We start from the raw sequence: 23933 nt of genomic DNA on the forward strand, positions 1-23933 counted from the left end.
CCACCCCTGTATTGCTTATGCCACCCATGTTGTCTTAGCATCCCCCAGCCCTTCTTAGTGTTGCTTCCATGTTTCTGCCTCCTCCTTCTTGTTTCCTTTCTCATGAAGCACTCCATGAAAGTACTGTTCCAGCTATTTCTCTTCCTACCTTCTGCAATGAGTCGCTCTCTCGCACCTTGCTACTGTACACCGCTGCATACAGTGTTGCAGTCTCACCACCCAATATTGCGTCCTGTTACCCATGCACTTCTGTCCCCCCACTCTCATTGCTGCCTCTCATTCGTATGACTCTACCTGCCTTCTGCTTTGCTCCTTTTTCGTCTGAAACACTCTGATGTTTCGCGGCTCTAGAGAACAGGTTACAGAGGTAAATTAGAAGAATGCCTGTGGGGGCTGATAGGGCACTCTCCTCAGCCTACTCTGGAGCTTGGGGTGATTGGGGTGCTGTCTGCCACAGCTGCATAGCAGTTGGAAGCCGGCTGCCTTTTCCTGTCGTCCTCCACCTCTCAGAACTCTGATTTCAAAGTACATTTACGGCAGTTCCCCAGGGACTGTGAGGCATGTCTTGACTGCCCACTCTCACCCCTCAACCCAGCCTGCACACAAAGAGCACCAGAGGTTATGTCTCAGATGACATCACTGCACCATCCACCCAGATCGTGAAGGGGTCTCTAACTGCCAGTTCCACTACAACACAGCTGAAGTTGAGTCTGTGTCGTACACAGTGGCGTAGCTAGAACTTTTGCCACCCAGGGAGGTCCCTGAGTTTTCTGCCCAGTGATGGCCGGTGCAGGTAGAGCAGATGTGGGAAGTTGACAAACGACAAGGGAAAATAAAATGTAAAAAAAAGATAACCACATGAAGTGCTACCCAGCACGGACCCCCCCCCCCCCTTCCCCATGCAAACTACTTTGGGAATCTATGAAAGGAAAAAGTACTGCGTTGTCAGTCTGTCCATTGCTCTAACTTCTTCACTCCTCAGTCACTCATTATTCCAGTTTGACGCACTCTTAGCATCTGGTTCCTCTTGCTGCTTTTTTCTATGCTGTGTTAGTACATGCTCCGTTTTTGTAACATTTATCAAAAAAGCAGCTTCAAGATGGCCGCACACAGAAGGTGATAGCGCTTTGACTTGCATCAAGGCACCTGTCTTTCTGTCTGTGCGTTAAAAAGCCTTGGAACGAGTCCATAAATATTTCCTGAGGCAAGCATGTATTCCTGAATCAGAGTGCATACCCCGGTGTGCAGTATTTGTATAGCTCTTCAATCGCTGGCGGCACAGCACCCAGGGTAACGTGCTGCATGGCTAAACACTTAGGGACCCAGTTCAGTTTATAACTTTATTCGAATGTTTAAAAAAAAAAACATCATAAAAGTATACAGTTAAAAACATTACATATACATGATTCACAAAATGATGAACAGGGATAACCTTGTCACATGGTGTGCGGGTTGCTGAACATAAATTTACGGGAAAACCATACTAAGTCTAGCTCTAATAGATTTCAGGATAAAAGTGGCAGTAAAAAAACATAAATCAGGGCTTGAGAGTGAGAAAAGAAGCCTCATGGCGTTACCTGTGGTATACATGGAATATTTAAGGAACATAGGCTTGAGGTAACAAATACGCTGCGCTTTATACAAAGGACATAGTAGTAAAAAGTGCGATGTGCTTTGTTTAGTAAAACCGTCACATGGACAAGGAGTAACTGGATGAGATTTCATTGTTGGGAAGGCAACCAGGTTATGTACTATACCTAATCTCAATCTTGAGAGAACAAACTGGTGAGACTGTCTGTGGATAACATTAAGGTACATAGGAATACCACGACTATCATCTTTCAATGAAAAGTGAAAAATATGTGTGGAATATTCTCTGGTAGCATAACTTCGCACATCCGATTTCGCCCTAAGATAATCATTTTTTAGTTCCTGTTTGCTTAGTGAATTCAAACAGGTGGGGTCGTTACATAAGTCCATGTCAAACAGGTCCTTGACAGTCGTAACTACATATTTTAACCATGGGATACTTAAAACTTTATCCAAGAGTAAGCAGTCCTTGATGATGTCTTTGGTAAAGGCAGTTTCCGTCTTGGTAAAAATGGATTTCCATACCAGCAATGGCCTTAGTCCGGTAAGATCGGACAGGTAATCCAAATCTAGTTCCGAATGAGTTAAAACAGTAGATGCAGAGGAGGGAAGACAAAGCAGCCGTTTGATGAACTTGTTTTCTTCAGTTTGCAGGGCCCTGGCATTGCAGTGTCCCCACACCCCCGAACCATACAATGCTATCGAGGTACATCTATGGTTGTATATAGTCAGCATGTCAACAATACGGCGGCTTCCTACTTTAGAGGCAAAGCGGAAGACGCCTGAGGATGCTTTCCCCATTCTGGCTTTGACATTAATCTCCTCTAGGGCCCACGATCCTCTGTCATTAAAAGTAACACCCAAATAACAAAAATTGGTAACAGTTTCAATATGGTTTTCCTTAAAACAGAAGGGTTTAAAAAGTTTCAGCTTTTTCCCACACACCATGACAAACGTTTTAGAGTTATTGATTTTAAGTTTCCTTCTCTGTATAAAATCATAGAACCCGTCCATCAGTTTTTGGAGGCCTATAGGGGTCCTAGACAGTAGAACCGTATCGTCGGCATAGAGTAATACCGGTATTGGGGTGCCTCCTACTTGGGGGGCATCAGCATGGATTTGCTTTAATTCTTGCTCAACCGAGTTAATGAAGAGCGAAAAAAGCAACGGGGCCAATACACATCCCTGTCGGATGCCAGATCTTACTCTAATCTTTCGAGTGCACTCCCCCTCTGGGCCATAGCGGATTTGGGCAGATAAATTTGAGTAAAGTGTGGCTAAAAAATGAATAATATCAGGGGGGGCTCTCATACCCAGTAAAGTTGTCCATAACAGGGCATGGTCGACCAGATCAAATGCGCTTGAAAGATCTGCGAAACACAAAAATAGTGATCCCGGCTTGGCCTTGGTGTACTTCCCTATTAAAAGGTTCAGGTTGATACATTGTTCAATCGTACCAAGGCCCTTTCTGAAGCCATATTGGGATGGGGCAAGAATATGGTTATCTAAGGCCCAATCTTCCAAACGTGCTAACAGGACCCTACTCAAGATTTTTAGTGAGGAATCCAGAAGGGAGATAGGGCGGTAGTTTTTAGCCTCTCCTCTATCCCCCTTCTTATAAATTGGGATAATAATGGATTCACCCCAGGTAGAGGGAGTCCTGTTATCCATAGCAGCGTTAAAAGCTATGGTCAATAATGGGCTCCAGAGAGCTGGATCGAATTTGTATAGGTCGATTGGTACCCCATCTGGGCCTGGAGCCTTTCCCCCTTTACTATTCATTATTGCCATATCCACCTCATGGGTCGTGATTCTCGGAGTTTCAACTGGGGTAATGCAGATAGAATTAAAATTGTCATTGGGCTCTCCAATAGGATCAAAGATCCCTGAGAAGTGGGACACCCAGCCATCTTCACTAACTTGGGCAGTGAGAACAGGGAATTCCTCTTTTTGCAGGAAAGGGCTGTTAATGGTACTCCAGAATAGTTTGCTGTCCCGGAGAGCTGCAGCTTTGCTCAGATCTTCCCAGGCTATTTCTCTTAATTCTTGTTTCCTGATTTTGAGCTCATTTTTATAATTGGCCCTCAGAGATGTGACCACTTCCCTGTCTCTCGGAGTTGTGGAGAGGGCAAGTTTAAGGGCTTTTAGTGCCCTTGTACATGCTTGGTTAAACCAACCCTGTGTATCCCGTCTAGTTTTAGCCTTCTTTGTAGTGAGGGTTTGCTTAATTATGGCACCCAACTTCTCAAAGTTATTTACAGATTGATCTGGGGGGGCTTCCGTATCAAGGCAACTAAGTATCGTATTTAGGCCAGCTTTCACCACCCTACAATGTAAATTCTCTGCTTTTTCCCCACACCACTTGATGCGAGTCCCATTTGGTCTACATGGGATAATGTCGTCAACAACCCTACCGGAAAATACATCCCTATGGTGCTCACAGTATATGGTCATAGTAAGAGCATTGTGGTCACTCAGACCGAGGTCTAAGATCTGTGGGACCGAACAATGGGGAGCTACCCGGTTGGAAATGATCAGGAAATCAATGATAGAGGTAGTGTTTCTCCCCGTGAAGGTTGGCGCCAAGTTACCCTCATTGTCAGGGGCATGTTGGTGGATGGATACATCAGATTTTAACATCAGGTTGTTAAGGGAAGTGCCGTATGGGGAGTGTAAAAAGTGTAGTAGATTCTCCCCGTTTTCCCCATCGTATCCACATGTAGTTGAGTATGAGAGGGGGCAAGTTCTGATGTTAAAATCTCCCCCCCAAACAATATCATACGATACAGTCGAATTGCAGAGAATGGGATCCAAAACAGATTCGAGTTCGTCTACTACAGTGGTACTAGAAGGGTCAAAGATGTTATTGTAGTGATTAATCAGCAATAAATTTCTGTCCCTGCCTACTGATATTTCCAAAATTTGCGAATGGGACCCCACTATGTGGCTTTTCCTTACATGTATAGGGAGGTGTACAGACAATAAAATCAGTAATCCCCCTTTGGCCCTCCCCATTGCAGATTCTACCGCATTACAGTTGTATGAAACAAAACCATCATAAAAAATATCTTCCGCTGACCACGTTTCTTGCAGACATAAAATGTCAAAGTCCACAATGTGTTCCCTCCAACCCAGGGCTGAAACTTTTTGCCGCCACCCAGCAATGTTCCAGCTCGCCAATAAATATCCCTTTAGCCTTGGGTCCTGTACTGTATTAGTGTGGGTAGTTGGGATAAAAGGTGCAGTATGGGTCATATCTGGAGGGATCAGGTCCGGTTCAGTGGGGGTAGCTGGGGTAGGAGTGATGGGAATGGTTTCCGAGCATTGTGTAGTAGGGATTATAACCGGTGGAATCTGGACCGGTTTGGTGGGGATAGCTGGGATAGGAGTTGGTAAATGAGCCGTATGTAAGGCATCAGAATTAGCTAGGACATGGGTCGGCTCCATGGAGGAAGAAACGGAGGAGGAAGAGACGAGGTGTAGTCAGTCGACTCCCTCTAGGGACCCAAAGGGGAGACATATTGGCTATACCAATGTTTGTGCTTTTAATGTACCTGATTTGCCCAGAATCACAGGATGTTGAGCGCACGCCGAGACTCGAGCCTGATTTCCCAAATCCAAAGCCAGAATCTCTGGCCACACCCACATCTCCTCCCATGTGCGATAAAGTGCTTCAGGTACAGCCTCAAAAGGCTTGGTCCTCCCTACTCACTCCTTCAATTGGAATGCCTTAAAAAGCAACACTGTTATAGAAAGAAAAAATATTTTCCTTCTTTCCACCTATTTCTCACAGGGGTGTGCCACTGACTTTGGCCAAAACTAAGCGGCCTTTAATGATGAGGACGTACCGTATCCTCGCGGTGACTGAGTTGCGGACCGCACACACATGTGCATTAACTCTCAAACCAATTCGCGGCTCGAGTACTGTTTTTGTGCATATTTTATATAGCGCGAACTCGACCCTGTATATACATTACACATTCAGGCTGGGGGAGATTACGTGATTTGCCCCAATCACAGGATGTGGACGCGACCTCGAAGCTCGAACCCTGGTTTCAGCACGAGAGTCGGCAGCTTAATCCAATGGGCCACATCCTCTCACCACGCACAGGGCTGGGTCCGAGTGTATCAACACACCATGGCTCCATCATTAGACGATGCGCAGCAGGTGGTGCTCTGGAAGGGTCGCGGCTGCTTTAAAAAGCTGGAGGCTGAGAGGGCCTCCCCCTAGACATCAACAACCACAGAGAAGGCAGCGGCGGCCCCTGGAGACCCGGTGCTGTTGACGAGTTTAGCCGCAGTCTCTCCAGCTTGAGGGCTATCTCTGCTGCTACTGACGTGTGAGTACGCAGCGCCTACTGGGGGAACAGGGAGAGTTGTTTTTGGTGTGCTGTTGTGTTTTTGTGAATCGTTATTTCAATGTTTTGTTGTAGGTTTTTACTGCGTGGTTGCACTATATTCTCTTTTTAATTGTGTGTTGTGTATTATTGATTGTGTTCTAGTTCAGAGAGGTCCGAATGCTGGTACACTCCACACACAGACGCAGCTCGTTTCCCTTAAAGTTCCCATGAAAAGCAGCCATTCACCACCATCGGGGGCGCCACACACGCTGCTGCTCTTGCGCTGTTCAGACGCCAGTGACCCCAAAGTGTGGCCCGGACCTGTCTTGACTCAGCAGCTGCGGGGCGCACTTCAAGCGCCTCCACCAGGGGGAGGTTCGGCACTTTGGTCCTTCTTCAAGCATACGTTTGAGGTTCAGTCAGTCACATCTCAGTAGGTTGATGCACGCGCAGCTGTCAGTCTTTCAGTCGACATGTCTGTGACATGTCTGTTGTGCCCAACCATGATGTCTTTACTCCTCTTGAGTGACTCACTAAGTGACGCTTTGCTTAAAGTGACAAGTGGTACCTGCTATGACGCACAGGTTTGCATCAAGATCACAAGGAGAGCTTTAAAGGGTCGCGTACTAGCAACTACGGAGTGCCTGCGCTTTTTTATTTTTATTTAAAGAAACAGTACCTTCACTTCTCTGCCTGAGCGCAATACTTTTAATGGGGGAGTACTTGGCACTTATCAACAGCAAACAGATACTCAGGGAAGCGAGTACCTGCACTTTTCAATTTCCCTTTCAAGCACTGATCACAAATACCGTAAAAAAAGTGACAAGTTGAACTTCCCGCGCCCATCACGGGACATTTCGGACTAACTGTCTTCTTTGGGCCAAGTTATGAGATGGGAAGTAACACGCTTCAGCTGATACCGCAGGTGCACGACAAATTCAGTTAACAATGCGCGCCTTGTCCTGAACTCCTGGCCTCTTCAGAAATACAGAGCCTCGTGGCCTGGCCCCTGTCTTCAACGTGTCGGTCTGAGCCTGGTAACATTTGTATGTGCCTTTTCCTTTTTGTTTTAAAAGGAAAGAACCAGAGATGTGGTTTTTGTATCTGGATTATGTGCAATGTTTTTCAGAAAAAGGGACTAGGAATAGGTGGAAATGTATACCAGTGGGCGTGCCCCAGGCGTTCCCGGTTCAACAGGTTCTCACCAGGGGTCGGTAATATCGCGCCCAGGATTCGCAGGGGCGGCGTTACAGCGCTGGTTTCTACAAGGACGCCTTAATTTTTTAATTTTTTAATTTTTTTTTTTTATTTCAAAATTTTTTTATTGAAATGAATAAGGTAAGTTTTGCATATACATGGTATACATTAGTGCCCGGTGGTGGCCAGAGCACGAGAGAGAGAAAGAAGAGAGAGAAAAAGAGAGAGGAGAGGGGGGGGGGGGGCGCTATCGTTTTAGGTATTCGTCTAGAGCTGCCCACATGTTCTCTTTGGCTGTATGGTTCGCTGCCTTGTGTTTGGCAGTGATGTTGTCTGCTGCTCGGAGGAATGTTACCCAGTTGAACCAGCGCTTGAAGGTGGCTTTGCTGGCGGACTTCCAGTACTGCAGAATATTTTTGACCGCTGCCGTTAGGAGCATGTCAACCAAATCTCGCATTTCTTTGGATTCGAGTTGTGGCTCTAGGAAGCCGGTGACTATCCCTGCAAGCCCTCTTTGTATCTGGCAGCCAGTGATCGAGTCTATTAGGTCGTATACTTTTTCCCAGAACGCTTTGATTTTAGGACATTCGTATAGCATGTGGGCCAGGTCACCCCTTGCTGTGTGGCAGTTCCAGCACTCGCTGTTGTCGGTGGCCCCTACTCTCTCTAGTTTCGCCGGTGTCCAGTGTAGTCTGTGTAGTACCCAGAATTTTGTTTGTGCTAGCTGTGGTGTGATCTTGTTTTTGGACGCCGATGTCCATAATTTGGCCTTCTCTTCTTCACTCAGTGGTCTGCGGATGGTTCCCTCCCAGAACGCTATCGTTTTGTCATTAAGGGTGGTGGTGCGTGGTGTGATTATTTTGTAGATCTGCGCTGTTTGGTGGCCTGTTGCGTTGAGGTTCTGTGCGTACTGTATGATGGTTGGCTTGTGTTTGGAAAGGTTTGCCTTGGTGATGGCTGCTTTGATTCTTAGGAACTCGTAGAATTCCTTGTCTGGCAGGCCCGTTGTGTGTTGGATCATCTTGTAGGTGAGTGGGTTGTTCCCTGTCTCTAGTTGCGCCGGTGTGGTTATGCCTCTGCTTAGCCATTCTTTGCTGCCTAGCGTTTTCCCTTTGTATGTGATCTTGGAGTTGTACCATAATGACTCCCATTTGGAGTTCCTGATGCTTACTTCTAGTTCTTTATCTAATCTTAGTAGGGCTATTTTCGTGTTCCGTATTATTGAGTTTTTGGCTTCTGGATGTTTGTTTGCCGTGAGGGCCATTATTGGGTCAGCTCCACCTAGAATGCTCCTCTCTAGCTCGAGCCATACTGGCACATAATCTGGTGTTGGCGCTAACCAGTGTAGCCCTTGTTTGGCCAGACATGCTGACTGGAAGACCTTGTAGTTTGTGAGGTTCAACCCCCCTTGTTCTTTTTTCAGCCTGAGTTTTGCTAGACTTATTCTAGGTTTTTTTCCCCCCCATAGGAACAGGTTAATGGCTTTGTCAATTTGTTTGTGGAAGTCTGTCGTTAGTAATAGCGGTAGCATGGACAGGGGGTAGTTGAGCATTGGGGTGATCATCATCTTAACCGTCTCTACTCTCCCCCACCAGCTTACGAATTTGGGTCCCCAAGTGTCTAGTTTCAATTTGATCTTTTTCAGCATTGCTTCCTCATTATGCTCTAGTGTCGATCTGAGGTCTTTCCCAAAGAGGAGCCCCAGATATTTTAGGGGCTTAGTTTGCCACGCCAGGCCTGAATTGCCTAGTACTGCTCTGGTGGTGTGGCAGTTCATGGGTTTGCATTCTGACTTGTCCTTGTTGAGTTTATACCCTGAGACGCTTGCATATTCCTCTATTGTTTGTACCAGTGCCTCGATTGATTCCCGTGGGTTGTTTGTGGTGATGAGTATGTCGTCCGCATAGGCTGCGAGTTTGAAGGCCTGACCCTCCACTTCCACACCTGTGATCTTCGTGTTCGTCCTGATCATGTGGAGAAGGGGTTCGATTGCCAGAAGGAATAGTCCTGGCGACAGGGGGCAGCCTTGCCTTGTCCCTCTGCTTAGGGTGAATGATTCCGATGCAGCTGCGTTCACTACCACGCGGGCTCGGGGGTTTTTGTATAAGGACATTATCATTCCCCTGTATTTGTCTCCAAACCCGAATTTGCGCATGCATTCATTTAGGAATGGCCATGAGACTCTGTCGAAGGCTTTTTCTGCGTCTAGTGCAATCATCACTGCCTTCTCTGTACTATTTGCCGTGCGGTTTATTAGGTGGCAGAGCAGTCTAGTGTTGTCCTGCGAGAGCCTATTCCTCAGGTATCCCACTTGTGTTTTGTCTATGAGGGTGGGTAGGTATGCGTTTATTCTGGCTGCCATGACTTTAGCATATATTTTACAGTCAACGTTAATTAGGGATATCGGCCTGTAGTTTTGCGGGAATTGTGGGTCCTTCCCTTCTTTGGGGATGACAATGATGTTTGCCTCTGCCATTGAGTCTGTCATCCTTCCTTTCTCGGCGCACCCTCGGAATACTCTCACTAGTATATCACTAAGCTGCTTTTGGAACTTTTTGTAGAAGGCCACTGTAAATCCGTCCGGGCCGGGGGCTTTGTTGGGTTTAAGTGTATCTATGGCCCTCTCCACCTCTTCTTTTGTTATGCTCTGGTCTAGCGCCTCACTTTGTTCGTGGCTTAGTTTGGGTAGGTCAAGCTTCTGGAGAAGGTTCACCCCTCCGTCTGCCTTTAGTGCTGTGTCAGCTGTGTAGAGGTCCTTGTAAAACCTCCTGAATGTTTCGAGGATTTGTTTGTTCCCTGTGTGTGTTATTTTGTCTGTGTCTGTGATCGCTGCGACTGAGTGTTGCCTCTGTTTGGCTTTTAGGTAGCCTGCTAGCGCCTTCCCTGCTTTGTTGGCCGAGCATAAGTTTATGGATTTGTATTTGTTTATCCATGTTGATGCTCTTTCGCTTAACAGATTGTTGAGTTCATACTTCTTCTTCGTTAGCGCCGTGAGTGTGTTCCTGTCTAGTATGTTTGCGATGTGGTTGTTTTCCAGCTCCTTTATCTGCTCTTCCAGTTCCTTTATGTGTTTGCTTCTTTTCTTGTTCATTCTTGCCTTGATGCTTATGAGCTTCCCCCTTATTGTGGCTTTGAGTGCGTCCCACAGCGTCCCTTCCTCTGTGTCTTTTGTGTCATTGAATAGGAGATATTCTCTAATCGCTTCCTCAATCTCACTGATGTTGGTGGGGTCTTCAAGTATGTCGCTATTGAGACGCCAGCCCCTGCATGGTAGCTCGTTGTGTTTCCCGCTAATGGAGAGAGAGATGTGGGCATGGTCTGAGACTGTTATCGAGCCTATTTCAGTGCTGTCTATCAAGTGTGTGTGTGAGCTTGACATGAGGATGTAGTCTATTCTGCTGTATGAATTGTGTGGTGTTGAGTAGAATGTGTACTCCCTGGAGCTGGGGTGCTGTAGTCTCCATGGGTCCGCTAGCCCAAGCTTGGTGCAGAGGTTTTTGAGTATGCTCTGTTCTTGTGTGGCGTGGCTAGTTCTATGTGGATGTCTATCTGTCGCATTGTCCATAGCCTCATTCATGTCACCTGCCATTATCACCAGTTCTCCCAGTGGTAGCCTGCTTAGCTCGTTCTCTACTTCCTCCCAAAACTTCTTCTTTGAGGCGTTTGGCCCATAGATGTTTGCTATGTGTATTACTTCCTCCCCTCTCTTGATGCTTGTGACTAGTCTCCTGCCCTCCGTGTCTGCTGTACTGCCCATAGCCTTGAATTTCCCCTTCTTGCTTATGATGGTTATCACCCCTCCTTTCTTGTTGATAGCTGGTGAGCAAGCCATTTCGCTTATCCAGTTTGCCTTAAGTTTGTTAGCGTCTTCTGTAGTTACCCTGGTTTCTTGGAGCACGTACACGTCTGCTTTGAGTCTGTTCAGGTAATCTAGTGTTTTCCGTCTCTTGATGGGGTGGTTGAGGCCTTTGACGTTCAGAGACACAATCTTGATGTCAGATGTGATCTGAGCTAGGCCCTGGGTGTTATGGGTATTCATGGTGACCCTATGGACTCGCCGCTCCCGTGGTTATGCCCTGTGTGCGATCTCTGCTTCTGGTATGGTCTCAACTTCCACCTCCTGTCTTCGTGCCCCCCCTGGGGTCTGGGTTGGGATAGGGAAGTGTGTGTCAATAGGTGACGGGAAAGTAGGAAAAAAGAAAAGAGTACATAGCCCCACCAATCAAGGATTGTCCACGCTGCCTGTTTCGCCCCCCTCCGTCCCCTCGCCCCCCCGCCCCCCCACCCCCCTCCCCCCTGTCAAAGTACTGTAAACGTGCGACAGCAGCGGTTCTCCGCCCTCCGCCTCCCCGGACGTTGGATCCCTCCCGCAACCTTCATTATCAAGCTCTGGTAAAGGATATCTTGGCCTTCGTGTTCTCAGTCTGGCACAAAGTTCAAAAAGTTCTGGGTGTGTTATTGTTCCAAGTTAGATCTCATGCCCAGTTCTGGACTTGCTCTCCTTTGTCTTAGCTAGTACTGTAGTCCTTTATCTTGAGGTAGGTGTGTTTATTTGCTTGAGGTAGCCATGTTGATTTGGTCAGTGTCTTATCAGCCCTGTTGCTTGGCGGTGACTCTAGCCGTGCCCTGCTGTGCCAATGTCGCCTGCCTCCGAACCGTCTGAGGACGCTCTTCTCTTTGCCGTCCCCGGACTTCTCAGATCCATTTCCTCTTGATCTGGCCTCCGTAGGTATTCGCGTAGCTCTGTCGGGTCATCAAAAGTTCGTGTACCTTTGCTGTCTGTTATCCTCATTCTTGCTGGTCCTACGAAGCTGCAGGTTATCCTGGCTCTTTTCATGGCTTCCCTCAGGGCTAGGAATGCCTTCCTTGTCTCTACTGTGCTCTTGGAGAAATCCTGTGTGATGACAATCTTTTTCCCCTTCCAGTTGAGGGGTTGGCCTTTACGTGCGAGGGCAAAAATGGTTTCGGTGTGGTTGGCTCTCAGCGGTTTGCAGATTATTGTTCTCGGGCCCTTCATGTTTGGTTGTTTTATGGCAGGCACTCTGTAAGCTTTGTCTATTTCGAATGTTCTTTCGAAGTTAAGCCCGGTCAGCTTTGGTATTAATACTTCAAGTAGTGCCGCGCACGAGCCTGCTTCTTCCTCTTCTCCTTCCGGTATGCCCAGGAGTCTGATGTTCCCTTTCCTGTTTTTGTCTTCTTGTTCTGCTAGCGTTCTTTGTAGGTCACTGGATACCTTTGAGATGTACCGAACATCCTTTTCCATGGTCACCGACTTGTCCTCCATGTCGCTAATCCTTCTCTCTGTCTCGCCTACTCTACCAGCTATCTTGCTCTGGTCAGCACGTATTGCTGTAAGCTCTAGTTGTACATTGTCCATGGAGATTTTTGTGGCCTTTGCTAAGTCGTTGGCTTCTGTTATTTTCTTTAGGAGCAGATCCATCGCTGTCTCCGTGCTCTGTAGTGTCTTCAGCTTGATTGGTGACTCTTGATTTGTTTTGATCTTTTTGATTTCGTTGGCAGTCATTCCGCCCAGACCTTTTGTCTTTTGATGTGCGTGCGTCCACCCCTTTTTGTGCTGGTCCGTTTGTTGCGTCTTCTGTTTGGGGCTGGGTTTGCCGTGCGGCCTGGCTTCCTCTGGCTTTGCTGTGTTCCCGAAAGAGAATCTGCTGGGCCACTTTATTGTCCTCGTTCTAGCTCGCCCTTCCGCCAGGGCTGCTTCCGCGTAGTTGCTTCCTCCTCCTTCCCTTCACTCGCTTCAGTGTGTCTTGGTGGCCGTCCTGAGTTGCCGCGTTTGCTCTGGGTGGCCGTGGGTGCTGTTACGAGCTGGTAGCAGGCTGTTGTATTTCCTTCTCTTTCTACGCCTTCCTTTCTTGTGTGGAGCCTCCACCCTCCACGTTGACGCTGTGATCTGTTTGTGCCTCGATAGCTGTAGGCTCAGGGTCTGCGATCAGCGCCCGCCGTGCACCCCTTCTAGGCTGCCTTGTAGGGGTTCCGCTGCCCCCAACCAGGCACTTCTCGGGGTAGCTTCAGGCTCCAGGCTCCAGGCTTCTGCCCCTTCGTGCTCTGCACCGCTATATTGTACTCGGGGTGGAGACCTCTTGGCTCCTCATAAAACGGTCGCCGTTTGAGTATAGTCCTTTTGATGCTTGTTGGCTACTTGTTGGCTACTTGTTGGCTACTTGGTACAATGATCGCTTCTGTTCCCTTGGCCTCTCTCTCTGTCCCGCTTCGCACTCTGCGTGCGTTCTTCTCTGCCTCGTAGCTGGTCTTCTCCTGCCCCTCTTAAGATGGCCGCCGTTTACCCTACCCCCGTTGTCTAAGTGTGGTGGGTAGCTGTTGTGCGCTAGTTCTGCTCCGCCTGTGCGTCTGTTTCTTTATTCTCTCCGTTAGCCTTCTATTCGGCTCTGCTCGCTTTCCGCCTTGGCGCGCTGCTCTCCGGGACTGTCTCCGTCTTATGCCCCTTCCAAGATGGCCGCCGGCTCGCCTTGGAGACCGCTCGCGCTTCCCCTTTGCTGCCTCCTCGCTTAGTCGCCGATTACCCCTTACAGCGGCTTACTTGCTGGGTTCTACTGTTCTCCGGTACTCCAGTTCACAGTCCCTCTTGATCTGCGCTCACGGGGCTGTTGTTGTTGTTGTTGTGGGGCTCAAGATGGCCGCCTCTCTCTCGGCTTCCACCGCTATTTGGCCTCTGTTCCTGGTCTTGCCTTGATCGGACACCGTCGGCCGTGCCCTCCACCTTCCGCTCGGCTCTCCCTTGCCCGCGCTTGACAGGCTTAGTGTCGGGTTCGCTGCTTCTGCGGCGTTGTTGTTCCGTTTATGGCTCCGCCATCTTGGACCGCCGCCCTTGATTCTAGCCTTCTAGGGAACAGGGTTTCCCCTCCTTCGGCGCAGTGCTTCAGACCTGCTTTCCACCTCCTCTGCTGTGCTGAGTGTTCACGCACACCTCCTGCCTTTTGTGCGGGAGTCTGATCCGGTTTCGCCGCTTAAATCGCTGGTTTAGTGTCCGGGGTGACGGAGCTCCGAACTTAGGCAACTGCCTGCGCTGCCATCCAAGCCACGCCCCCAATAAGGCTGTTATTTTAAAACACTAACAGCCTGATTCATCAACGGGCCGTTTTGCAAGCCCCTAATAGCGATTCATAGCGAATCGCTATTGAGGACTCGCAAAACGGTATTCATGTAGGAATTGCTAAATAAATAGCGATTCCTACACATTCCTTATTTGCGAGTAACAATTTGCTACTCGCAAATAAGGAATAACTCCCCATTCATTCCTATGGGCCAAAAGGCCCATAGGAATGAATGGGGAGTATCCCTTATTTGCGAGTAGCAATTTGCTACTCGCAAATAAGATAGCGATTTTAAGGGTGCCAGGGGTGTCCAAAGGACACCCTGTAGCACCCCTGAAATGCACATCTGAACAGGTGTTGCGCACACACATGTCCAAAGGACATGTGTGTGTGTGTGTAACATGCAAAAGAAAAAAATGCACTAAAGTGCTTTTTACACTATTTTCGCAATTTACTACCAAGTCTGACTTGGTGGTAAATTGAGACCAAATATTGCGATTTCGCAATTTCTAATTGGTTGATGAATTGTATTTAAGGAATCTCTATTAGAGATTCCTTAAATCCAATTCCTCGCAAATATGCGATTTCGGTAATAGAGATTTTTGCATTTGGGATGATGAATCCCAAATGCAAAAATCGCACTCGCAAAGGGCCAGATTCTCAGAATCTGGCCCTTTGCGAGCGCAAATCAGCTTGATGAATCAGGCTGTATTTTCTTTAAAAAATGACAATTGTGACCTTCAAGCAAAAAGATCTGATACTTAGTACACCACAATAGAGCACAGCTTGCTTTGTGACAGGTGTGCGACGGTCAGCCCTTCTTATTTCTTACCCTGCATTCCATTTTATCGGTTTCCCTATGATTAAATGCAGAACTACAAGTAGTAGCAGAATACAAAGCGAACAAGCATTGGCTAAGCCAGGCCTTGGCAGGCTGACGGGGTGTTTAATATTTTTAACATCACCACCTAACCAAGGACTTCATTCACGCGCACTTAGTGTTACGAAGTACACTTAAGTGCTTTTAACAGCAACATTAAAAAGAAGACCGAAAAATGTATCACTATTTTACTTGGCAGCCGAAGTTTAAAAAAAAGTACATAGCTGATACTTTGAATTAATAAAAAACTATAAGTAAAGTAAAATACGATTGGATCCAGTTTTGTTACTGAAGAGAAAGGAACTACTTTTAAGTGGATGTGACAGTGTGCACAGACTTTCTGTACTCACTGGAAGTGCAGGTAGCCAGTTGATAATGTGGGTTGACTCATCGCCCCATGCTGTATGCTGTGGTGGGCGGAACGGAACCAGCATGTGAATGGCACTTTATCAGAGCAGTCGGGGGTGGGGTGCTAACCAGAAGCCCCTCTAGGTATGTGAATTATGTATGAATTTGTGAAACAATAATGGTCTGATGAGAAAGGCCAGAACTAAAAACTAGACTTAATGATATATTTGTACACAAAGGGTAATATACAGCCGTTCAAGTACCATCGAATAATCATGTTATCTACTGATATTATTTTAGTAAAATCGTGTACCATTCACAATAAACCTATTCCTTTTATGATGCAGTTCAGATTGCACTGTCTTGCTTTCATAGAATTCAATAGTTTTGTGAAAAATCCACCCCACCCTTAATTCGCCATTTTCATAAAACCAAACTGAATGCATAAAGTCTGGCCGGTTCCCCCGGTCCCTGCCTCTTCCAGGGCAACATTTAAAACCTCTTTGTAATGCACAGAAGACACGGCCTTTGTAAGCAGCAGCTCCCTGACACGTGTGGGCCACACTCTCCAAAGGGCTGTCTGATGACTCTTCTCTCATCTCTCACTTCATCTCTGTGGCTCCAGCTTCCAATGTCAGCTGGTCCATGACGCAATGATGCTTTGAATACGCACGAAACCACGAGCAGAGCGTGACGTCAGCAAGGACAGCTGAGGGAGGTCTCTGCAGAAACAGAGTGGTTTGGAGGCTTCCAGCCTCTAACAAGGGGTGTAGCTATCAATGGTGCAGTAGCACCGGGACCCAGGGGTCTGAGGGTCCCCTTCGCAGCGATCAGTGATCGTTTTGTATTGCCTGGCACAGGGATGCACAGACAAGGGGATGTATGCACAAACCCCTCTTCACTTGCATTACAGCTGTTACACCAATGCTGAGTGCAGATCGACCTTCGTCAAGGACAAAGCTGAGTTTACAACAGGCAAATCCCTATACTTCTGTATCTACAGCTTCAGCCCCTGCAAAGCGATCTGCAATAGTTACAGGCACTGGTAAAGCCAATTAGTGTGGCTTTTTGTTTGGGGATGTGTTTGATGACAGATCAGTGACTGTGTCTTACAACCAGCTGTTGTGGGGAGAACTTCTCCATATGAACAGGACGGTGATAGGAGGGTCCAAGGGGATGTTTACCGACCTATCACAGCTACATCCCCCAAACAAGACAGTTTACCAAAACGCAAAGTAGCTGTGGGTCACGAAACAACAGACTGTCGACTAACTATATACCTGACAAGAAGAGAATGCTAAGTAGAAACACATAATTGGAAAATATATGTGATGCAAAATATGACCACAAATCAAAAAGATATTTTCTGTATGTGAAAAAATACCCATCAGTTGTCGACCGAAACCGCCCTTATCATCTGGGATCCTTCACACCCAGAAGGGTAGATGTTACAACCATTACAAAGTAATTTTTCTTTAGGTTGTGCAATATGTATGTCCCAGTGAGTTTAGAAAGAATATGGGTGTGTGGTGACTGCTGTAAAGCAGTGCGTGAGTGATAAAGTGAGTAAAGTGCTGGAATAAGACTAAAATTGGAGAGGAAAAATTATTTTAATCGTTACCTCTCTGCTTCCAAATCATTAAAAAAACAGTGCAAAATAGTAGTTCAAACAAATAGCTACTATGTGTGTTTCTGCAGACTAATCGACCCTAGTAGGTGTCTGCTGCTTTCATCAGGACCAGGTGTCGCTACTGCTTAATAAGTGGTGAAAAATAGTGTTTAAAAAGATTTTCACCTGGGTTTCCTAGGTGTATTCATTCTCCTAGTTGGTGATCCATAGATCAGGAAGTTCAGAATAATCAGTCAGGTACATAGAAAGACAAACAAGACACAAACAAATGTACATCAGTTTTTGGGCAGGAATTTCTCTCTATTTTAGCCAAAAGTAGGATAGAAAACAATGTTCTTTATCTCTTAGTGTCAATCATATGTACACTAGTCCCTCATTCGGGTATCAATCTCCCACTTACCTAGTTTGCAGGAGAGAAAAGCTCCACCTCACCTGGCTGCGGCGCAGGTAAATAGAGCACCGCTCTAGTAGGGAAATACAAAAAAAGAGAGTTTAAACGGAGATGTCGATCATAAACCAACTTCACAGACCCACTCACTCAGTATGAGTACCCCTTGGAATGATTACTAGTTCACAGCGTAGGACACATATGTATCTTAAGTCCCTTTGTCATATTTAGCTTTCTCAAGCAAAAGTATTCGCTCCTTCATGCTCACATACACTGTGTAGCAAAACCAATTTCTTGGCGGCACAGTTTGATAACCCATGGTGCAACAGACCCCACTTCTCTATCGCATTGGGCGCTTCTAAATTGTTGTTACTAAATGCCAAACACCCCTGGTTTTACAGAACCACGGTACAAGCCTTTCCTTTTCAGCAATGTAAAAAATGTTTTTAAACCAAAATTGGTATCAGCTAGTTGCAGGCAAGAGCACACGGTAACCAATGTTTGCAAGAAACCCCAGTCTCCATTACCTGCATCGTGTGCATCTTAGTCTTAGTTTAAATACCTCGCCCCTTGAACTCAATGCCACTTTCTTTCCACGAAAAACAATGTTTTCCGCAGCTTTCTGCTGTGTTCACCTTCCCGTCGGTACTCCGGGCGTCCCTCTGGGCCGTCTAGAGGAGGTACCTGGTAAGCTGGATCACAGGTATTCAGTCCCGGTTTCGGCGGAGGTCAATGACGTCACGGCGTCAAACGGGATCCGCACCGGGCTTCATTGGAATTGTGGTTTCAGTTGACGTGATTCATCCAAAATGCAATATGGGCATAAAGTGTTTGCTCTAGCACCCGATAGTTTTTGCATGGGTGATTTAATGTAAAAAGCGTCTTTTTACCCAGAACGAGATTGTATTTACCGCGAGCTTGCTGAGGGCAGGGCGGTCTTTGTAAATCATGCCATACTAGCTTGTCCTGTTATCGACGTCACAGCGTCAACAGGGGGATACGCCCGGGCATCATGGGAGTTGTGGTTTCAAGGATGACCACGCTACTCTAATGCTTGTTTAATAAACGTGATTCGTCCAAAATGCAATATGGGCATTAGATGTTGGCTCTAGCACCCGATAGTTGTTACATGGTAATGGGGGATGCTTGTGAAAGTGCTTTTCAAACCCAGAGCGAGATTGTGTTTCTACCGCGATCTTACTGAGGGCAAGGCGGTCTTTGTAAATCATGTCATACTAGCTTATCAGATTGGGAACAACCACGAGTCAAAAATATAAGGATCATACCCCCATGTCAACTAAACAAGTATTGGAGCAGCGTGGTCATCCCTGAAACCACAATTCCCATGAAGCCCGGTGTGTATCCCGTTTTCGATGCCGTGACGTCATTGACCTCCACCGAAACCGGGACTAAATACCTGTGATCCAGCTTACCAGGTGCCTCCCCGAGACGGCCCAGAGGGATGCCCGGAGTACCGACGGGAAGGTGAACACAGCAGAAAGCTGCGGAAAACCTTGTTTTTCGTGTAAAGAAAGTGGCATTGAGTGCAAGGGGCGAGGTATCTAAACTAAGACTAAGATGCACGCGATGCAGGTAATGGAGACTGGGGTTTCTTGCAAACATTGGTTACCGTGTGCTCTTGCCTGCAACTAACTGATACCAATTTTGGTTTAAAAACATATTTTTTACATTGCTGAAAATGAAAGGCTTGTACCGTGGTTCTGTAAAACCAGGGGTGTTTGGCATTTAGTAACAACAATTTAGAAGCGCCCAATGCGATAGAGAAGTGTGGGGTCTGTTGCACCATGGGTTATCAAACTGTGCCGCCAAGAAATTGGTTTTGCTGACAGTGCATGTGACCATGAAGGGGCGAATACTTTTGCTTGACTAAGCTAAATATGACAAAGGCACTTAAGATACATACGTGCTCTACGCTGTGAACTAGTAATCATTCCAAAGGGTACTCCTACTGAGTGAGTGGGTCTGTGAAGTTGGTTTATGATCGACATGTCCGTTTAAACTCTATTTTTTTGTATTTCCCTACTAGAGCGGTGCTCTATTTACCTGCGCCGCAGCCATGTGAGATGGAGCTTTTCTCTCCTGCAAACTAGGTAAGTGGGAGATTGATACCTGAATGAGGGACTAGTGTACATATGATTGACACTAAGAGATAGAGAACATTGTTTTCTATCCTACTTTTGGCTAAAATAGAGAAATTCCTGCCCAAAAACTGATGTACATTTGTTTGTGTCTTGTTTGTCTTTCTATGTACCTGACTCTGATTATTCTGCACTTCCTGATCTATGGATCACCAACTAGGAGAGGGAATACACCTAGGAAACCCAGGTGAAATTCTTTTTAAACACTATTTTTCACCACTTAATAAGCAGTAGCGACACCTGGTCCTGATGAATGCAGCAGACACCTACTAGGGTCGATTAGTCTGCAGAAACATGTTGACCTGTTAACACACATAGTAGCTATTTGTTTGAACTACTATTTCGCACTGTTTTTTTAATGATTTGGAAGCAGAGAGGTAACAATTAAAATTATTTTTCCTCTTCTCTCCAATTTTAATCTTATTCCAGCACTTTACTCACTTTATCACTCACGCACTGCTTTACAGCTGTCACCACACTGCTTTACAGCGATCACCACACGCCCATATTCTTTCTAAATTCACTGGGACATACATATTGCACAACCTAAAGAAAAATTACTTTGTAATGGTTGTAACATCTACCCTTCCGGGTGTGAAGGATCCCAGATGATAAGGGCAGTTTCGGTCGACAACTGATGGGTATTTTTTCACGTACAGAAAATATCTTTTTGATTTGTTGTCCTACTTTGCTTCACATATATTTTCCAATTATGTGTTTCTACTTAGCATTCTCTTCTTGTCAGGTATATAGTTAGTCGACAGTCTGTTGTTTCGTGACCCACAGCTACTTTGCGTTTTGGAGAAATTCTCCATAACCAATCAACACCGGTGTCTATTTTAAAGCTGGGAGTAGGGACCCTGAACAGTCTTTATTATCAGGGTGAATCTGCACCCTGAAAATAGAGTGTTAAGAAAAGATGTCTGAAGAGCAAGTTTGCATTGTGAGTGTGAACTTTAAAGACAAAATATTTCATAATGAAAACTTTTGACTAAGGGTTAGTATTTTCAATACATCTTTAGAAATCCTACGCGCATGCACATCTTTAGTTGAGTGAGCCTAAAAAGCAGCAAATCCAACATGTTATCTATCATGTAAAGCTGACAAACCTACAAAGACAATACATTAATATCACTGTAAAATTAAAAAAAGGTAAAAAATTTGAAATTAAACTGCCATTGTGTCAACTAAGTTAATATATATAAAATAATACACACAACATCTGTAGTTTAACAATAGGCACACAGGATGCCAACCCCTATGGGAACACGTATGAGACAAAGTAACCTTCTTCGAAATGCCGTGGCCTGGTAGAGAGCCCCACTTCACAATGGTAACCATGCAAAAGGCATGGAAACCAGTGGATGAAAGGGGCTAGTTCAAAGCAAACACTTCTGATTTGCTTCTCATTGTGCTTATTTGAAGAATTGATGGCCTGAGGTGTTTCAGGCAATGGAAGCTATCTGCAGCTAGACCTAAAAAAAAAAACTTGGTCTAACTAACAGCTCCACAAAGCGGCTTTCTATCTCAAATAAGCGCTTTACCAAACAACAAAATAAAACCAAAGAAAGAAACCAACTCTGAGCAGGGCCTTGTAATCTGGTTCAGCCAGCTCTGGATGGTCTAGATGATGGTTTTGATTGCTGCAGAAAGATCTAAACCGCTTCAGGACCCAAATACTGCGGGAATCCATCGCGATTCCAGTTTATTGATAATAGTGGTGGTGTTTAAGTCTGTACTGTCACGCAGAGCAAAGAACGTTGTACAACATAGCGGTGAATGTTGTAAATCGCAGCAATTCCTTGGACTTGAGCAGCTTCCTTGGCAAGAGAGTCTGGCAGAATCCGTTGGGCTCAATAGGCTATTTTTTTTATAGGAGGGCTTCTGTTGCCTGTCTGCAATAAAGTGATGAACAGCAAGCAAGAAAAGTTTAATAACTGCAAGATGTGACTGCAGCACAGTACAGGTGTAGGATGCTGGCTCTTTGTGTGATATATCAGAAACTGAAATGCAGTATGAAGAGTCCAGGGGCTCACATATGAGTGGACAGGGGCTTGCTATGCAATCCCAAAGTGCTCTGTTAGAGGGTAATGTAGTCGAGCAGCCTTATGCTTAACACGGAGGAGTGCAAGACATTTGCAAATCCACACAATGATCAAACAATGACCCATACGACTCAAGAAGATCACACCAATTTATAAAAATAGCAAGTATCTTTATATACGTTTAGACAGAGAAAAATCATTCAGGTAAGCATGTTTTTAAATATAGATTCTTTTCAGTTCAAAAAGTGGACAGTCCTTTTTGAGTTCTGCAATGTTATCACATGGAAGGAAGAAAATGTTCTGCAAACAGATACAATACAGCAACTTACAGGACCAATCTCCAGGATTTAATGTGAGTGGTGGGCAAGGTCCAAGGCCGCAACAGCAACACACTGCCAAAGGCATGGGGGCGGTCATGTGCAGGGTGCAAAAGAGTCGGGAGCCCAATAGATTTCTTTGGCGATTGGTCACTGCGAAAATAGGCTGCATGCTCTGGCTGGAAGGTCATTCAGGGTGAACCAACACAGGGTTTGTAGTCTTGCAATGCTTTTGGGAGTAGGGACACCTTGGGTCCTCTTCTCCACAGCCCAGTGGCAACAGATGCAGAGGTGGCTTAAGGAGTTCGATTTTCTTACCTGGAGCAGTCTCATTCAAGGGGGGGGGGAGGGCAGGCTGCGTGCAGAGGCTGCAGATGGCATTGGGGAGTCAACGAGGAGTGAATCCATGATTGGCTCGAGAGCTGGGGGACTTTGTTGACACAGTTGGTCCACTTCAGCTCTAGCCGAGGCCGACTGATGCAGTGGTTGCTTCAGGTGTTATTTTTTGACAGTTTCAGAAGCCTCAGAGTCTTAGCTTTAGAATTCCTGCAGGGTGCAGGAGAGCAGGTCCTTTGTTCACAGGAGATCTTGGGTCTTTATCAAAGGTAGGCAGTCTTCCCAAGCTTCTGGAGTCAACAGCTGCAGGACTAGTCAACTTTGAAGCTGATTTTGACGAGGGATAGACAGGCGGCAGAGGTGCTACCAGGTCAGCTGCTTCTTCTCCCCTCTCTGCTTTTGTGACTCTTCAGTGTTCTTTATCTTCATAGGTTGTCAGGGTCTGGTTCTCTGGTGCCAGAGACTCCCCTAAATACTGGATGTAGGGGCATTAAGGGAGTGTCTGGTAGTAGCCAATGGGCCACTGACCTTTAGGGTTACTATGCCTCATAAATGACTACTTCCTGTGGGCATAACCTGGTCTCAGAATTCCTAAGTATGCCATCACAAAGACGACTACTTCTGGAAAATTGTGTCCACCTCAGTGTAGCCCACCTTTTGGGTGGTACTAGCCTGGAGGTGGCACGCCTACCTGACTCATTTTGTCATCATTCCTTTCAGTGGTTTGTGTTGTAGCGTGTCAAAAGTGCAAATCGCAATAGACACTGCATGGGCAGAACTTTTTTTAAGACCCCCTCCCCCCCCTATTTCCCCCCCACCACCGCTTCACAAATTACCCCAAAACTTTCCACACACCAGCTAAGGTTAGTGTTGAACTAGTTTGAATTTTTCTAGAGGATTTATTGAACTGCACCAAAGATATTGGCAAAACAAAAGTGCTTTGTTTATGGGAATAGTTGGTCTTAACTATAACTACCTACTGGCTATTGCCAGTAGGATGAAATATGTAACTACCTACTGGCAGTCGCCAGTAGGTGGTTATAGTGAGGACCATGTTTCCATAGGAAAAGCATTTTTGACTTGCCTATATTTTTGGCACTGTTTGACCAATCTTCACAAAAGTTTCCCAAAAAAGAGTGCAGATTTAGTTGGTCATGGAAAGTTTTGGGGCCATCCATCAAGCCTGGGCTGAGGAACAATGGGAAGTAAAAAAAAAATATTTGTTTCCTGTTACTTATTGTAGGGATTTTGAACACCACTATAGCCTGAACCGCTTGACGGATAACTCAATGTTTGGCAGAAAGCTTGCTCTTGGTCCATAAAGAGTGCTTTTTGTTATTTGGTGTAAATCCGTTCAGTAGTTTTAGACTTATTAAAAGAAATCCAAATGTGTATATCTAGGGATGTAGATCCTCCTCAAAATGATTCTCAAACTCATGCACTAACAGAAATGCTGCGATTGGCTGGTCACAACCTGAGTAGAAAGTTGCAGCTGTTATTTTAGACATCAAGGAACAGTCCCCAGTAGAAAAGATAAAATACAGTAGAAGCGGGTTAGGGTGGAGGTACCCTGATCCTCTGGCAGCAGTATAGATGCCTGTGAGGGACACCTGATTGAGAATAACACCGCTAG

General features: G+C 46.1%; 1 protein-coding gene across 2 annotated transcripts in view; it reads left to right on the forward strand.

The window, feature by feature from the left end:
- Nucleotides 1-5822: 5822 nt before the first annotated feature.
- LOC144797809 (transmembrane protein 272-like) overlaps nucleotides 5823-23933 on the forward strand; it is a 192707-nt gene continuing 174596 nt past the window's right edge. For both annotated transcript variants that reach the window (XM_078668598.1, XM_078668599.1), the window contains exon 1: nucleotides 5823-5930. The gene's annotated coding sequence lies outside the window, so the exon portion shown is untranslated. The remainder of the gene's footprint in view (nucleotides 5931-23933) is intronic.

This window comes from Lissotriton helveticus, chromosome 12, assembly GCF_964261635.1.
Source record: "Lissotriton helveticus chromosome 12, aLisHel1.1, whole genome shotgun sequence".
In the NCBI taxonomy this organism is placed as follows: domain Eukaryota; kingdom Metazoa; phylum Chordata; class Amphibia; order Caudata; family Salamandridae; genus Lissotriton; species Lissotriton helveticus.